General features: G+C 32.6%; 1 protein-coding gene across 1 annotated transcript in view; it reads left to right on the top strand.

Annotated features, from left to right (window-relative positions):
* Positions 1-4,508, top strand: part of LOC110020223 — a 6,385-nt gene extending 1,877 nt beyond the window's left edge. Inside the window, exon 2 of the mRNA XM_020718252.1 lies at positions 4,198-4,508. The gene's annotated coding sequence lies outside the window, so the exon portion shown is untranslated. The remainder of the gene's footprint in view (positions 1-4,197) is intronic.
* Positions 4,509-6,816: the final 2,308 nt, after the last annotated feature.

Consider the following 6,816-nt stretch of genomic DNA (forward strand, 5'->3'; position numbering starts at 1 on the left):
TATATATATATATATATATATATATATATATGTATGAAGTTGAACTGATCCAGTATTGAGAAGTACAAGTAGTGCTAATTGTTAGGTGGAGTGAGAAAATTGAGAATATTTACATGGATGTGTCACATAAAGTATAGATCAATGAATAAATATATCATATGGTCTATGTAAATAATATTTTATTTCAAGAAAAGACAGCGGAAACTAAATTTTTGTGTTTTGAATTCGTATAAAGAGAATATAGATAGAAGTTAACAACAAAAGATTTGAAGAATGAGAATTTCATAGCCGACCCCATATTGAACAATATGTTTAAACAGAAATGAGAAACTTCACTACTGTGAAATGTCATGAAAGAGTAACCCGTGGCTTTCTTCTGGCTTTTTGTTTACCAGAACCTTTCAAAACATTTAAATAATTACATTAGTTGACGATCTTTCTTTCCCATAAAAAGGATTATCCAATGGTTGTTACTTGGAGCAAATGAGCAAAAATTTAATTAAATTATCAGAATTTTATAAATGTAAGGTTTCAACCAACTCATGGAGACTACGGACGAGTGGGCTCTCATTAATAAAAAATGAATAAATAAGTAAAAAATTAAAGAAAATAAGAAAATCACAACAACAACAACAAAGCCTTGATCCCACTACGTGGGGTCGGCTATATGAATCATTTTTCTCCATTGCACCCTATTTAGTGTCATATTTTCATTTCCCATTATATCTGAGGGAGCAGTATCTGTTTTGCCACTCGGGCCATCAAGTCTCTTCTCTCGTTCTAGCTGGACTCTTGAGACACCTACACCACCACTTCAAAATCTGATTACCCATGTGATATGATTCCTTTCCCTTCTTCTCCCACTCCCATGGCTTTAAGAAGGATGCGGGTCGTTCTCCTAATCTTTATTCTCTTGATTGTTTTAGTTTCTCTCATGACATTGCTCAGTTTGTCTCATAACCTAATAGATTGCCTGTACATGGAGCAATCATTGTATCTTTGGATATTGTTTCTATACCGAAGTGTTGGCATGTAGCTAAGGAGGATCAAATGTGGAAGGCTGCCATGTTGGAAGAACTTGGTGCTCTTGATAAGAACATAATGTGGGAGATAGTACCGTTGCCAACGGGAAAAAGAGATGTTGGGTGCAAGTAGATCTTCACAACAAATGAAAATCTTGAAGAAAATGTGGAGTGTTACAAGGCACTATTGTTGACAAAAGGTACAGTCAAACGTATGATATTGACTCTGACGAGACATTTGCATCGGTAGCAAAGATGAACATAGCGAGGACACTGGTTTCTCTTATTGTGAATAGTGGGTGAAGGTTACACCAACTCGATGTGAAGAATGTTTTTCTTCATGGTGAGTTATTGAAAGTGTTGTATATGGAAATACCTCCAAGATTCTGTACAGATGAAATAGTGGGCAAGGCGTGCACACGCAGGAAGTTGCCTTATAACTTGAAGCAGTCTCTTCGAGCCTGGTTTGATAAGTTTATAAAAACTATGACGGGCATGAGATATCAACAAATGAATCCCTACTATGTGTTGTTCTTTCGTCAAAATGGTGGTCGCATCACTATGTTTTGCTGTGTATGTTGATGATATGATTATCACTGATGATGATGAGACAGAGATTACTCAACTAAATGTAAGATTGAGTAATAAGTTTGAGATAAAGGATCTTTGACAACTCAAATATTTTCTTGGGATTGAGATGGCCCGTGGACTAGAGTTAATGGTTTTATCATAAAGAAAGTATGTATTGGATCTCCTCACAAAGACAATCATGCTGGGATGCAAGCTTGCAGTCTCTCCAGCTGATCAAAAGGACAAGCTTAGTGCAAAAGCAAGAGAGGCAGTTGATCGTGAGAGATACAAAAGATAGGTGAGTCATCTCATCTATCTAAGTCACACGTGTGGTGACATCTCATTTGTAATGAACCTGGTGAGCCACTGTATGCATGATTCAAAGAAGGGTCATATGGACGCAGTGTATCAAATTCTGAGGTACCTAAAGTCATTGAGGGCTATTGTGACTGAATGGGCAAGTTGTGTTGATGATAGGAGGTCCACATGTGAACACTGCATGTTCGTAGGGTCTCTAGGAAAAGCAAGAAATTGTCTGTAATAACGAGATCAACAATAGAGGTAGAATATAAGGCCATGGCCTTATGAGTTGCCGAGATGATATGGTCGAGAGCATTGTTGGTGGAGCTCAAGGTGGACCAAGGAGCTCAAATGAAGTTATGGTGCGACAACAAGTCTGCGATCAACATTGTCAACAACTTGATACAACATGATAGAACCAAGCATGTGGAGATTGATAGGTTCGTCATTAAGGAAAAGCTGAATAACAAATTACTAGAGCTAAGTCATGTAGCCACTGGAGAGCAAGTGGCTGACTGCCTTACCAAAGGACTTAGCTCGTTAGATTTGTCTAGGTTATGTAACAAGACAGGTTTATTGAATATCTTTTGTCCATCTTGTGAGGGAGTGTTGAGATTTGTAGCTAATTTAAAGTTCTGTTTGTAAATGTCGTAACTTGTAAGGCTTTATATGAGCCCGTCATCAATGAAATGAAGGTGGTTTTTTGAGCTGTTATTTATATTGTTATATTTCATACAAAATGGTAGTGAAAATTTATCCAAAATAGAAAAAGAAACCAATTCAATTAAAATAAATATTTTTGAATAATTTCAGAAAATCACTAAATACATTTATTAGAATGTGATAGTATGATATAACTAGAACCAAGAAGGTTTCCACTTCTCTCTCAGAGCATAAGTTCTTGGGTTCAACCCTTGAGAATAGTAGAAGGCTACGTCCTAACCACTCTTCGAAAGTAAGCCCACGTTCATCAAAAGCGAGTTACGTACCGGGGACGCAGCGGAAAGTACGTTGTATAGGTGCGGAGCAAAACAACAATTTCTCACTCTTTAGCACTTATACCAGTCGTTCCTTTCTATAGACTCGGGCGCTTAAGTCATAGGTTTCCAAAAAGATATTGGATTGATTGACTGGTCCAATTCTTGCATTCCACGCTCTCTCAAGGGAGTCAATGGTTGATTCAAATCTTTCCTTCTCCTGAAACCATAAGGCAAAAGTTTGATTGCCTCGTCTTTTTCATGCAGCTTAAGCTTATCTCTCGAGAAGAAAAGGGAAAAACCAACTAAACTCAACGCGCAATAGCAAGAGTTCTTTTGAGATTGAACGGTTTTTAATCTTCCTCTATAGTACCTTTAAACAAAATTTTCTAAAGAATATATCCCTACATAAATGGATCTCAAAGCCTTTCTCTATGGAGAAATTCTTGTTGAAGATGTCTATATGCACTAAACCATAGGTTTTCAAGTCTCAAACTTCAACTATGTTTATCTTCTCCATTAAGCTCTTTATAAGGCTATCACCTAATGATTTTGTGAGCTGAATTTAATTTACAACAGGCATTTCAATTGCAATTATAATTTTAGGTTTTAATGGTTTTAAATTTGACTTCTTACTTCATTTTGATAATCTTTGAAGTTGTAAATTCAAGTTCAAAGAAAAAAAAGGATTCTTAATTTAACTAAAGATCTTTAAATTTTGAAGTTCAAATGTGCTTTTTTTCATTCGATTTGTTGCATTATCTAATTTCATTTGAAATCCAAAACCTTAAAATTATAAAACACTTAACTAGCTATTAGATGGAGGGAGGAAGTTTTGACTATTTCATAAAATTAATTTGGCTTAATTTTTAAATCAATAACAACAAATGATTGTTGTGATATTTAAATAAAAATTTGAAAGAAATTAAGAACTATAATTACTGGAACATCATAATGGATACCTACAATTGCTGCATATGATTTAATTTTGCTTCCTTAGTAATGGTGGTTGCATGTTCCTCCTACACATACAAATACTTCCATGCAAATTGTTGCAAGGAATTTAATATTGTTATGGTTGATACACGCACTACTAATCAAAGCATTATAAATCTAATCTTCATAATATTCCATAACTCTCTCTTTTCTCATTGTGACCATTGAGTCTCTCATAATTAGTCTTGTTGGAAACCCAATCTTGAGCAGTTTTCAAACTTATAAATGACAAAGTTCTCTCCGGTGGGAGGTAGAAATCATTGCTTATATAAATAAATGATATTTTCATATTTTTCTTCAAATATTATATTGTTTTATGAATTTTTGTGCAGGAAAACTCATAGGTAATTATCTATGCAGTAATGAAGAAATCAATTGCAGCATTGTTGCCCAACCTTAGCTTAAAAGAACAAATGAGGGTGCAAGACAAACAAAGAATGGAACAAGGCAAGGAATTGAAAGAAGTCTTTGTGTTGATGTGGGAATTTACATTCAAAAAATTTTAGTCATGATATGCTAAGTGAATTTTTCTTTGGATTTATGAAATTATTTTAAAGTTTTCTTTAGTTATGAATTTTAGTTGAGTTTTGATTGAAGTTATGCTTTTACTACTTTTTCAAATTTATTCAGGAATTTATAGTGGCCATGGACTTACTTAAAATTTCTTTCAAAGGTTGAGGTATAGGTAGTCTTGATTTCCAATTGGAATTTAGTAATTGTGTTTGAGAGAGTTGGCATACATCAACTAAACTTTAGCAGTCACTTAGAAAAAATATTTTGTTAATTTTAAAATTAAAATTGTAAATTTTTAAATCCTGAGGTTTATTTTGAACTTAATATTTGGTTACAGTATTTTTTTATTAAAATATAAATATTTTTTTGTTATTTAAATATCATTTTGAGTTTTGGAAACTAGTAAATTTTGATTTCTTAATAATTTCTAAATCAATTACTGTGGAAAAATCTTTGATTCAATCTATTTACATTATTTAAGTGACACATGCATTTGCATGAATTGTGTAGTGGCAGGATTAAGTTTTTGGCATCATAGTTGAGGATTTTGATTGTGAATTTGATTTGAAAAGCTAACATTAGTGGAATGGACTCCTTTTTAATTCAAATTTTCATGTTTTTGTTGTTTATGCATTATTTGCTATAAATTACTTTTAAATTGTATTGCTATGTTGTATGATTATCTTCTGTAGTTGCTCTCATTAAAAAAATATTTGGCTGATTTTTGTGCTAGCACCGCAGCGCTACCACTAGCATTGTAACACTATAGTTTTTCTATTTTGTCTATGTTAGGTGACTAGTCATTAGTTTACCTTGCTAAGTGTTTATTCACTACTAGTAATTGATTTTTAATATTTATTGTTGATTGTTGCACAAAAAACTTGATAGTGCACCTCACCAATATATAAATAGATTGTCAATCCTTGGTAATAACTTTGAACTCAAACCTGCAATTATCCATATGATCCAAAATAGTAAGTTTAGAGCTCTTCAGTAGAAGAACTAAACTTACATATTGTTTTTTCTTAGATATCTTGTAACACTCATGTATAACAGTGTCTTTGATAATTTTGTTAGGATTAGGTTCTTTTCATTTTCCTTGAGCGACGAGGCAACAATGTGGTTGAACTCATTTCCTCTAGAATCCATAACTACTTGGACTGATTTAGCTCAAACATTTTACCCAAGTACTTCCCACCATCTAAGATTGTTAAATCTATGAATGATATCACTCTTCACTCAGTCAGATAACAAATCCATTTATGAGTCATAGGAGTGGTTTAATGATTTACTAAGAAAATGCTCACGACATGCCTAACCTGATTGACTTATTATATGAATATTAATAATGGGTTGGTTGAATATTTGAGGTGAATTATAGATATTGTAGTTGAGGTTTTTAATATCATGAGACATGCACGTTAATTTAAAAAATGAAAACTAAAACTTTTCAGTGACCTTTAGAGTGTTAACCTTAAAAAGTTATCGATGCATGACATAAATGTCTTATGTAAAGTGAGTAGAGATAACATGATCAGTGAGATTACTTTTGTACCTAAACTTGAATCTGAACTTGTATCTAAATTTTAGAAAAATCCCTAATGACTTGAAAAATCAATGAGCCATTATGTAGAAGATAAAAGAAAGGATAAACAAATTAGGAAGTTTGAAGAATGACCACCATCACCTTATCCCAAGAGACTCAAAAAAATACAACTTAGAGAAGTAAATTTCTAGATTTTTTGAGTTATTTACGAAGCTCACAATTAATGTTCTGTTCTTTTTTTGTAAAAGCTCTTGAATAGATGTTTAACTGCATTAAATTCATGAACAAAAAATTAATTAAAAAATATAAGCTAGGAGAGTTTGAACTATAGCCTTAAGTGAAGAGTGCGGCTCTAATATCCAAAGAAAATTACAACAAAAGTTGGAAGAGTTTAGTAGTTTTATAATTCCTTCCATTATAGAAGGTATGTTCTTTGAAAAATCTTTGAGTGACTTAGGAAATAGTGTCAATCTTATGTCCTTGTGTATATTTAGGAGTTTAGGATTTGGAAAGATACAACCAACCACGATTACCCTGTAGTTAATTAATAGATCTTTGATTCATCCTAGAGGAGTGATAAATAGTGTACTTATAAAGGTAGATAAATTCGTCATCCCTATTGATATCATTATATTAGATATGAATGAGGACAAAGAGATATCTATATCCTTGGGAGACTCCTTTTGTACTAAAAATGACTATGATTGATGTTCAAATAGAGGAATTAATAATAATGACACAAATTCAAAAAGTGAGTTTTAATGTTTTAAAATTTATGCAATTCTTTAATGACCCTAGCGATCAAATTTTTAGGTTAGATGTTGTGGAAATTGACCCTTCAGAGTAATTTTGATTATTGAAAATATAGAAGAGATATGAAGGAACACCATGC

Source organism: Phalaenopsis equestris, unplaced genomic scaffold, assembly GCF_001263595.1.
Source record: "Phalaenopsis equestris unplaced genomic scaffold, ASM126359v1 Scaffold000094, whole genome shotgun sequence".
Classification (NCBI taxonomy): domain Eukaryota; kingdom Viridiplantae; phylum Streptophyta; class Magnoliopsida; order Asparagales; family Orchidaceae; genus Phalaenopsis; species Phalaenopsis equestris.